Source organism: Xyrauchen texanus, chromosome 46 (genome assembly GCF_025860055.1).
Source record: "Xyrauchen texanus isolate HMW12.3.18 chromosome 46, RBS_HiC_50CHRs, whole genome shotgun sequence".
Taxonomy (NCBI): Eukaryota; Metazoa; Chordata; class Actinopteri; order Cypriniformes; family Catostomidae; genus Xyrauchen; species Xyrauchen texanus.
This window is the reverse complement of record NC_068321.1, coordinates 8281166-8293174: the sequence shown is the minus strand read 5'-3', so window position 1 is coordinate 8293174 and position 12009 is coordinate 8281166. Positions and strand designations below refer to the sequence as shown.

General features: G+C 38.9%; 1 pseudogene; it reads right to left on the bottom strand.

Annotated features, from left to right (window-relative positions):
• Nucleotides 1-4224: 4224 nt before the first annotated feature.
• Nucleotides 4225-11987, bottom strand: LOC127638019 (fatty acyl-CoA hydrolase precursor, medium chain-like; annotated as a pseudogene).
• Nucleotides 11988-12009: the final 22 nt, after the last annotated feature.

Here is a 12009-nt window from a genome sequence, read left to right as displayed (position 1 = left end):
TCTTTAATGTTCCTGTTCTCTTCTAGTTCACCCATTAAAGCATTTGTCCACCCTGTCATGTTCAACTTTTATGAAAATAAACAAGTTATTTTAACAAGTTAACAAAACCTTGTGTGTAATTTCTTAATAAACAAATGAGGCCCAGTTAGTATTGTTTTAAAGTTTGACTAAATATCTTTGTTGTTAGATTTTATTTAGAAAAGAATGTGCAACTATCGCATATTTTATTGGGCAAAACATATTTAGGCAGTAACTTCATTATTATCAAAAGACTTTTACCAATAACTAAAATGTTTTGTTGGGAAAGGGACACATTATCTTTCTGCAGATTTTTATAATCACTGCAATGAAAATGTATTTATTCTACTTTGAATTTGTCCATGACATGGTGGACATATTTTATGGTTTGCTTGTATATTGTCAGCTTGCAGTTAATTTATAAAAAGTGCTGGAGCTTGACCAATATGCATTTCTAACAGCCTACGGTCTCCTTAATACAAAACATATAAAGTTAAATGGAAAATCTCAGATTTTTTTGTGGAAATTGTGAAGTCTCAAAGGCACTTTATGGTGATTTTGACCCTGCTCATGTCTTTTACATTGTCAGCATCAGAATATCATTCATATGAATTTAACCGTGTATTAGGCTGCAGTTCCAAAAAAGTAAATGCCGAGTTTATTCCTTAAACTCCTGAATTGTTTCTCCCTCTATATACCACATATACAGAGGCAGAATATTTGTACAAATTAACAGAGGCAAAGCTATATGGCATTATAAAAGATTTGTAAGTGCACACGCACTCCGAGAGCAGGATTTCATAAGAGAGAAGCATAAATTCAAGAGTGCGGATCCAGCTTTGTGCAAGAGCGAAGAAATTTGCTCTCGTGCAGCCGGTACATGGATGTGCTCTCGACACTTAAAATAGTTTTAACACCATCTATTATCTATTATATAGGGTCTATTATCCCTTGAATGCATGTTCAGGTAAATTTTTACTTTTAACACTGATTTACATCAACTAACTTTAACTTTTCGGCCTAAAACTTCATTACATCCTTCAGGATCTGCTCTTTTAAAGACACTAAAAAAGTACCCAAGAAGTACTCACAGGTCACTATGACACAGTTCATATAAAGACTTACAAGAAAGCTTTAAAATGGTAGAACAGTTTAAAATGTTACATACTCATAATTGCATGCATACACAGACACACATTAGTTGTCACAATATTAATACCTCAATATAAAAACAATTGAAGTCAGTAGAAACAAACAGGAAAAAATCTGTGTGTGTGGTTCAAGCAAGACCTGACCAACACCCTCCCACCCATCCACAAAAACACACACAAATATACATAGGCATGGGAATCCGAGGCATGGACTCTACAAGACCCCTGAAGTGTCCTGTGGTATCTGGCACCAAGACATTCGCTGCAGATCCCTTAAGTTCTGTAAATTGTGAGGTGGAGGCGATGTAGATCGGACTTGTTGATCCAGCACATCCCACAGATGCTCAATCGGATTGCGATCCGTGGAATTTGGATGCCAGGGCAACACCTTGAACACTTCATCATGTTCCTCAAACCATTATCAAATAATGTGTGCAGTGTGGCAGGGCACATTATCCTGCTGAAAGTGACCACTGCCATCAGGGAATACCATTGCCATGAAGGGGTGTACCTGGCCTGCAACAATGTTTAGGTAGGTGGCACGTGCCAAATTAAATGTCCACACGAATGGCAGGAACCAGGGTTTTCCATCAGAACATAGTTAAGAGCATCACGCTCCCTCCCCCAGCTTGTCGTCTTCCCACAGTGCATCCCCCTTGTCAAACTCACTCAGGTCTTTACTCCTGACTATTTCTCCTGCATTCAACATGTTAACCACGAGAATTGATTGTTCGCTTGCCATTTAATCTACCCAGACCGTGACGTGACCTTGTTAGGAGATGAGCAATATTATTAACTTGTGAGTGGTCATAATGTTATAATGGCTCATCTGTGTATATTCTAACAAAAGTTTTAATTACATTTTACATTTGTAAATTAGTGAGAGGTTAGTTATTGATGATAATACAATACAAAATTTGTTGGGGAGAAAATTTGCAAATTGTGCCTGATGAACTATGATTTAACCAGCTGGGACAATTTGACCCATAAGTGTATTGAAAGGTTAGCCTGGACTATGGATTATTAATCCTATTAATCTTAGCAACTTGGTGAATTTATCATCATTCTCTGCACCTCCCCTGACATGCTCTGGTGCCCCCAGTTTGAAACCCTTGCTTCTAGGGCATTTCACTGTATGTGGTGTTGGCAGCAGTGGCGGCTTGTCAATAGAGGGCGCTAGGGCGCCGCCCCCATCAAAATTCCAGAAATATACATGAATACAAAAATGATATAAAAATGAAATAAAATAAAAAATTAAATAGTTTACTCGTAAGATGTGCAGGCTGGTAGTAAGAGCCTCAGCATTTAATAAAAACTGTCTTTAATCGGTTAACTATTTTCTATGTTTTTCAATATGTTTCATGCGGTTTCATGGACGAGGGACGCCGGACAAATCGATGTCTATCTGAGTCCTTAAATTTTCGGGCAGCATGTGACCTGAAGCTGGTGTCTAATTGGTTTCTTAAAGATTCTCCTCCGGGCGCAGGTCGCTGCGTCCCTGGCAAATCAGAATTGTATACATGTTATTTTATCCAATCTGATTGGTTCTTGTCACCTGTCATTCAACTTTACGCTCTATGCTCTGCGAGTGCGCAGGTGACTCCACCAAAACTTTGCTAGGCTGATCACTTTCGCAGAGATAATGGCAGCAGTTAAACCAAACTCTGTCATTGATTTACAAAAAAAACCTTTCACAAGGCGTTCGCTGAAAAAAAAAAGAAAAAAGGACACACTCTCTCCACACCATTGGTGAGGAAAGCAACGGTTCTCGGCCATTAAAGATGCGCCGGGCGCTCAATGTAAAATTGCGTGAAAGGATTGCAGCAGTTGAGTTTGTTATAGAAATTAGTTTGAATATCATTTTACATTGTTGTGCTGCAGAGAAATCCTTCCCACATATCATATTCTACAGACTCAAGAAAACATTTTTTGTTTGGTATAAATCCTTACAAAAATCATAATTTTAATATTATACAACAGCAACCCAAAAATAATAAATTGGCAACATAAAAATAAATTATCAAATGAAATATGAAGCCACCAAAAACTACCGTCTTCTATGGGACACAAACTCAAATGGCTCTATTTTTATTTTGAAAGTCATTGCAACTGTGACAACTAGTGGCCTACTCCAGGTTACTACCTTACATATATATATATATATATATATATATATATATATATATATATATCATACATATATATTTAATTATCTCTATAGGTCTGTGATCCTGGGACACACTAGGGAGCATTTGTTGCCACCTTGTTGCAGGGGGACAGGTTTGGATACCTTTCCTGAAGATGCATTGAGCAGCACAATGAAAGCGTACCCGATGCTCAGTGGAAGCAAGCTGAAGACAGAGCTCAGTCTCATCTACAGCAAGGAAGCATTCAAAGCCTGCCATGGTGCTGTGGACCTATTCCAGCTGTTTCAAATCAAATCAGAGTTTATGGAGAATAATCTCGAAGAAGTCTTTTCCGAAACTGTGACTCTCCTAAAAGTTCTCATTACCACACCCATGACCACGGCTGAAGCTGAGAGGTGCTTCTCAACCTTGAAAAGAATAAAAACTTTTCTCAGAAACACCATGACCCAGGAGAGGCTGAATGCACTGGCATTGCTCTCCATGGAAAAGAGACTTGTTACTGAGATGACTGACTTTAATCAGAGTCATTGAGAAATTTGCTGGCCAGAAAGAAAGGAGAGCAAAATTTATGTTCAAGTAGTCAACATGCTTTTTGGTACTGCTTTGTATTTATTTTCTCCCACAAAAAAGCGCCCCAAATAATTATCACCAGCCGCCACTGGTTGGCAGCTAGGATATAATCTCAAATGTGAATGTTCAATAAACTGTAATAAGAGAAGTTTACATATTTAATTGTACATAAATAAACTAGGCTGTGAAGGATAAACTAATACAAATAATGATAGTTCCAAAAAGTTTATGAAACCTGTAGTTTTTGTAGAAAATTCCAGACAAATTCCTATTTCTGAGCTCCTACAGCATCTTTCTGAGAATCAGTACAGTCCAATATGAACAAAATCAATAAATCATCACTTCTCACCGCTGTGGTATTTTGCCAGTTTGAGGGCAGGAATATTAAACGGCACGTCCCCCATCATCTCTCTATAATTGTGTCGAATTTGAACACGGTCGTTAGTGTTGCCTAGGTACTCGTTTGCCACCAGGTCAATGATCCATCGATCCTTAGGCTAGAGCCAATTACATTCATAGTACACATGAATAAAATAAAACCAAAAATATGTGAGCAGAAGAATAAGTTACAGTGCACTTTTCATGACTGGCAAAAAAGACTTGAAACTGCACTTAAAGTCAAAATTAAGTAAAGTGAATGTACTTACTTCAGGAAAAGCAAAATGTTAAGGTTTGGGTGACTTGTTCTTTATCCATTCCCTCAGTCCCTCCTGGAGGCTCAAAGTACTATGGGAAAATAACATTGATCATCATTCGTAAAAATACGGTATAAGTCAAATATATAAATACATACAGTTAGTTAATGGTGTAAACAACTATAAATGGGTCAATGAAAAATAAGGATGTCTGACATGATGAAAATGAATAATTTTTTTTTATTCTCCCCAATTTTATATAAAAAAGTAATAATTGAATACGTTTTTCTAATGACAATCTCAGGACAGTTGATTTTAGAGTAGTATCAATTGTTGTAGTACTGGGTTTTTTATGTTCACATAAAAACACAATAACCGCTATTTGGAGTGTCATTAATATTAGTATAATGAATATTTACTCACTGTGGCCAACAAAAAGCCAAATTCATCATCAGTAATACCAGTAATGAGAGGAACTTTACTGAATTCTTGATACTGAATAATCTCCTTTTATGGGCTTGGGAGAAAATATGAATCCATTGCAACTCCGAAGTACATCATATTGTACTGTAAACAATAAGGATGCAAACATCAGTTATTGGCAATATGAAAAGGAAATATAGCCTATAGACACTGAATGAGCATATTTATCACTATTTATAAATAAAAAAAACTGTACTGTGAAAGATTTGAAAGTTGTCAAAAAAGTTGCATTGAGAGGATGTCTACAAAAACACTGTCATCTGTTCCAAGGCTCCATGTTCTTCAATTCCATTTTCAAAAGAAATGTGAAAACAAATTTGTTATTTGTGCATTTCTACTTGAGCTGAATGACAGGATGACGTCATTGCCACAGTATCCAGATACATTTCTGCAGATTTGCAGAAAGACTAGAATGAAAGTATTCTCAAATCAAAGTGTAACGCTTCGAAATTGCTTCTCTTCAAACGATACTGAAGATAATATCGAGAAAGAAAATGAGTTCATCAAATGTAAGTAGAAAAAAAATCAGTGAGCCTACAAGCTGAAACCAGGACATAATTACAATGTTTAGAGAATTGTTGGGACACACCTCTTCAAAACGGGACACCTGGTCACCCTACTTAAACGCAACGAGAAAACAATCCCTCATACAACATATAATGCCATGATCTTATGCTTAAGACTTGTTGCTCCGAATCAAGACTTTTAAGACCTACGGAAAGCCTACTAAAGACACCATTCTACTGACCAAAAGAAAGATGCCCAGGGTTCCTGCTCATCTGCGTGAATATGCCTTAGGCATGCTGCATGGAGGCCAGAGGACAGATGTGCAGAGATAAATTGCAATGTCCGTACTGTGAGACACCTAAGATAGCGCTACAGGGAGACAAGAAGGACAGCTGATCGTCCTCGCAGTGGCAGACCACGTGTAACAACACCGGATCGGTACATCCGAATATCACACCTGTGGGACAGGTACAGGATGGCATCAACCACTGCCCGAGTTACACCAGGTACGCACAATCCCTCCATTGGTGATTTCTGTCTGCAATAGGCTGAGAGAGGCTGGACTGAGGGCTTGTAGGCCTGTTGTAAGGCAGGTCCTTACCAGACAACACCAGCAACAACGTCGCCTATGTGCACAAACCCACCTTCGCTGGACCAGACAGGACTGGCAAAAAGTGCTCTTCACTGACTAGTTGCAGTTGTGTCTCACCAGGGTTGACGGATGGACTCGCGTTTATCGTCGAAGTAATGAGCATTACACAGAGGCCTGCACTCTGGAGTGGGATTGATTTGGAGATGGAGGGTCCATCATGGTCTGGAATGGTGTGTCACAGCATCATCGGACTGAGCTTGTTGTCATTGCAGGCAATCTCAATGCTGTGCATTACAGGGAAGACATACTCTTCCCTCATGTGGTACCCTTCCTGCAGGCTCATCCTGACATGACCCTCCAGCATGACAATGCCACCAGCCATACAACTCATTCTGTGCATGATTTCCTGCAAGACAGGAATTTCAGTGTTCTGCCATGGCCAACCAAGTCTGGAACTCAATCCCATTGAGCACGTCTGGGACCTGTTGCATCGGAGGGTGAGGGCTAGGGCCATTTCCCCCCAGAAATTTCCAGGAACTTGCAAGTGCCTTGGTGGAAGTGTGGGGTATCAACTTACAGCAAGAACGGGCAAATTTGGTGCAGTCCATGAGGAGGAGATGCACTGCAGTACTTAATGCAACTGGTGGCCACACCAGATACTGTTAGTCACATGTCTGTGAAACTTGTTCAGTTTATGTCTTAGTTGTTGAATCTTTTTATGTTCATACAAATATTTCCACATGTTAAGTTTCTGAAAATAAAAGCAGTTGAAAGTGAGCGGACGTTTCTTTTGTGTGTGTGTGTGTGTGCGTGTGTGTGTGTGTGTGTGAGTGATTTACCTATTTGGAATATTTATTAGCTTCCTCTTCAGACCAGCTCATTACGCATTCAACAATCTTTGATTTACTACTGAAGTCTCAGTTTGATGATTTGTCTACATGCTGAAATTAAGATCAATATAAGGGGTTAAACTTCAATTAATTGAAATATCAAGGAAACATATGGAAAGAAATGATACCTGAGCTAATGGTAAAGGATTGGCCATCTAAAGACCATCCCAAAGAGCAGTGCCACTCTCTGCTATGGCTCAATGGAACAGACCAGAAGCCAATGGGGAAAGAACCTTGAATGCAAAATGACAAAAGGAGGTGACTATGTACTCAGCAGATTAAAGCTGAAGTGTGTAATTTCTGTACCACTAGCATCACCAAATGGAATTGCAAAAAATGTATACTCCCCCTTTTGCAACTGGACAAACTGGTTGTTATAAAAGGAATAGTTGAAAATTCATCATGCCTTCCCATATGTGAATGACTGCCTTTCTTCTGCTGAACACAAATAAATATTTTTTAGAAGAATATCTTAGATCAGTAGTTCAACTTTAGCAAGTGAATGTGTACCACTATTTTGAAGCCAAAAGCAAATTAAGGCAGCATAAATGTAACCCATAAGATTCAAGTGGTTAAATCCATTTCTTCTGAAGCAATATGATAGGTGTGGGTGAGAAATGGATACATTTTTAAGTCCCTTTTTATTATAAATTCTCCTCCCTGTCCAGTAGGTGGCGATATGCAAAAAAATATGCAAATCGCCATAAACAAAAAAAGAATGTGAAAGTAGAGATTTATAGTAAAAAATAACTAACCCACACCTATTGTATCACATCTGAAGCTATGGATTTAACCACTGGGATTAATTTTAAGCTGCTTTTATCTCCTTTAAGTTCTGGTCATCATTCACTATTGTTGTATGGACCTACAGAGCTAAGATATTCTAGAAATCTTTGTGTTCTGCAGAAGAAAGAAATAACACATATCTAGGATAGCATGAGGGTGAATAAAAGATGAGAGAATTTACATTTTTGGGTGAACAATCCCTTTAATTGCAGATTCAGGTAAATTTGATCCCTTCACTTTATATCTTTATTGATATCCAGTATATTTGTAAATAAATCCAGATAAATATGCCTACCAGCAAGGATACACTTATTCCTCCTGCAGATTCTCCAAAGATGGTTACTGATGCTGGATCTGTGGCTGTTCTCCTGAACCCACTGGAGTGCTGCCACCTGATCCAGAAAACCATAGTTTCCTGGTGCATGTTCATCTCCTGTGCTGAAATCAGAAAACAAATCTTTCCCAAATCTAAATTTGTTGTTAAATACAAAAACACAATATTTGCTCCAGGTAGGAGCATGCCACAACCACTGAATCTGAGAGATAAAACAATAAATTAAGACCACAGAGTAATTACAGTGTATATTTATCTGTCTATCTACACACAGACACATTTTAACACAAAATCTTGATGTAGATTACATTTATATATATATATATATATATATATATATATATATATATATACACAGTACTGTGCAAAAGTCTTGGGCACATAAGATGTTTCACAAAAGCATTTGTCTTAAGATATTTGGCTGGTTTGAGTATTTCTGTAACTGCTGATCTCCTGTGATTTTCACACATGACAGTCTCTAGAATTTACTGTGCATGGCGCCAAAAAACAAAAAACATCCAGTGAGTGGCAGTTCTGTGAATGGAAACAGCTTGTTGATGAGAGAGGTCAGAGAATGGTCAGACTGGTTCGAACTGCCAAAGTCTACGGTAGCCTAGATAACCGCTCGTACAATTGTGGTGAGAAGAATAGCATCTCAGAATGCTATTCTGAGATTCAGGTTGGCACTGTTTTGGTGGCACAAGGGGGACCTACATAATATTAAGCAGGAGGTTTTAATGTTGTGGCCATATATAGTTTGAATATATACAAAAAACTTTTAATAATGTACAGATTTAGCTGTTTTGGAAGGAAATTGGTACTTTGGTACGAAAGTACCATTCAACTGATCACAAAGTATGTAAAAAACAGCACCATCACTATTACAATAGTAAAGAGAAGACTCAGGGGTGCAGGCCTTATGGGATGAATTACAAAGAAAAAGCCACTTTTGAAACAGAAAAACAAAAAGAAAAGGTTTGAGTGGGCAAAGAAAACAGACATTGAACAACAGATAATTGGAAAAGAGTGTTATGGATCTTAACCACATTGAGCTTTTGTGGGATCAGCTAGACTGTAAGGTGTGTGAGAAGTGCCCGACAAGACAGTCACATCTCTGGCAAGTGCTACAGGAAGTGTGGGGTGAAATGTCACTGAGTATCTGGACAAACTGACAGCTAGAATGACAGCAAAGATGTAATTTTGGATTTTGATGAGAACTCTTTGAAGTTTTTCAAACTGTATAGTAATTTTTCGCGTTATTAATGTCCTGACTATACATTGTAATCAGTTGAATCCCACTTTGGCAAATAAAAGTACCAATTTCTTTCCATAAGAGCAAAATCTGTACATTCATCCAAACTTTTGGCCACCAGTGTATATGGAGAAAGTGTATAACATATGTACTGAAACATGGTCATTTGGTCACAATAAATTTTTACTCCATGTTTTTTTAAAAGTTTTTGTCATTTGGTGTCACCCAAATAAAAAAATATTTTTAGATTAGATGCTGCTAAGACAAACTGTGAGTGTCATATCACATATTAATACTTTATGAACAATAAAATATAAATATGGCATAATTCAGAACCAATGTCCATTGTAATGGAAACCAGAAACAACTATAAAAACATTATAAACAATTGTATTTCATTATTGATTATCATTTATGGCTGTATTTAGAGCTGAAATAAAGCATGGTCATATGTTTGGTCCTTAACTGGGGTCTGAATGGGTAAATCACAATTATTGCAGTTCACTTAAATGCCCCAGCTGTGTGACAGTTTCATTTTTAAAAGTAATCTCTCAATAAATATATAAGGACATAAAACTGCATTATTAATTAGAGAACAAAAAAATATATTTTTAAATGAGGATAGCATGTCACGTTTATTTTTTTTAAATTATTATTATTTCAGAAGCAATCGTTTACATGTATAGGACCATGTTTTACACAAAATGGTTTTATGAAATTTGGTGTCATTACTGTATTAGAGACATAAATCACAGTAATTAAAGATATTGTTTTGTGACTTACCTGAAGAATCCCATCAGACTCAATCTGTACTGGATCATCACCACAACCACATTCTGATACGCTGACAGGACCGAACCATCATATATTGAGGCTGAACCATATGATAGTCCTCCACCATAGATCCAAACCATGACCTAGAAGACACATGAAAAGTTTCTGTGAAACTTCCAGACCTTGTTGGCCCTAGTCATTCTCAGATACCGTTTTGATCTTACTGGTAACTTGGCATCTTCACCAGATTTAGATGGAGTGAGCAATCCTCTGACACTTCAGGCACCTCCATGCTCATAAAGAGAAACCCCAGTTCATTTACAGTCACCTGCCTGTCCTGAATACACCTAAATAAACAATGTGTTATGTATGACCTTGTCTTGTTTTACCGTTGCCCCTTTGTTTTCCATTTTTGTCCCTTTTGTTATTCCATAGTTTTCACTGTTGTCCCTTTTGTAGCTCCACAGTCTTGTTAGCGTTCGTGTTTTCTGTCATTGTTTTCACCTGTCCTCATTAGTTTGCCATTTGCTTCTGTTATCATCTTGTTATCTTGTTTTGAGTTCTGTTTGTTCATTGGCCCCTTTGTCCCTTGTTCATGTATTTATACCCCGGTTTTTGGTTCAGTCCTTGTCTATCGTTGAATGTTTGTGAATGTAGTTAGCCTGGTCTGTGTTCCCTGCCTGAGTTCTCTGTTCTTGTTTATTTCCCCATTGAGGGTTTTTCCCCTTTGTATTTTGTTAGTAATAAAGTAAGCTGCATTTGGATCCTCAACCTTCATCTGCCTTCATTGCCTTACATTCGTTACAGAACGATAGACCATAAACATGGATCCAGCGGTGTTATGAGCAAGCTGCAAACCTGCTCATGCAGGGAAACCGTCCGGTGGAGGACTACACCCGCGATTTCCTCGCAATTGCGGGTGCCACTGACTTCCCTGACTCCGACCTGGTGGCGTTTTTTCGGGCCAACCTGAGTTGTGCGCTCCAGGAACGGTTGCCACCGACGACGCACGGCTGGACGCTCCAAGACTTAATTGAGGAGACTCTGCTGGTCTGCGCTTAACCATACACTGTGGATGTCATCGAGGAGAGCCCTGCCACTCCTCCCGCAGTGTTGGTACTCCATTTGCCCGTGGTTTGTCCCTTCATGCCTGCCACGACCAGCGAGCCAGCGCGGCCCTCTTCGTCTGCCCGGAGGAGGGAGAGAAGACGGGCTTCCACCTTCCGGCCCTCGCCTGCCCCGGTCTGCGAGCCAGAGCCCTCGCCTGCCCCGGTCTGCGAGCCAGAACCCCGGTTTTTGGTTCAGTCCTTGTCTATCGTTGAATGTTTGTGAATGTAGTTAGCCTGGTCTGTGTTCCCTGCCTGAGTTCTCTGTTCTTGTTTATTTCCCCATTGAGGGTTTTTCTTTGTATTTTGTTAGTAATAAAGTAAGCTGCATTTGGATCCTCAACCTTCGTCTGCCTTCATTGCCTTACATTCGTTACACAATGGTGCCATTTGAAAGTGGGAATGTTCACATACAACAGTTTGTCTTGAACTCTCAAAATCTCATGTGACCACTAAACAAAACACAAAAGTTAAATATACTCTTCCTCCATATTTCAGATCGGCTGACAACTTCAGTGAGGTGAAGAGTGTTTAAAACATCCTAAAAAATAAATCTAAATATTTGTCCTTACATGGGTGGCTGTTTGGTAGCATCTCTCACTCCGTCCCATTTCTCGACAGTTTGGGGCCGAGCCAGTCTCAGGGGCCCCACAGGTGGCTTTGCGAATGGTACAGCTAGGTAACTACTCACGAGTGTTCCCTTGCCCTTCACAGTGAGGAAGGCACCTCTTAGACTTCCAACAAAACAATTCTACTGGAAGGAT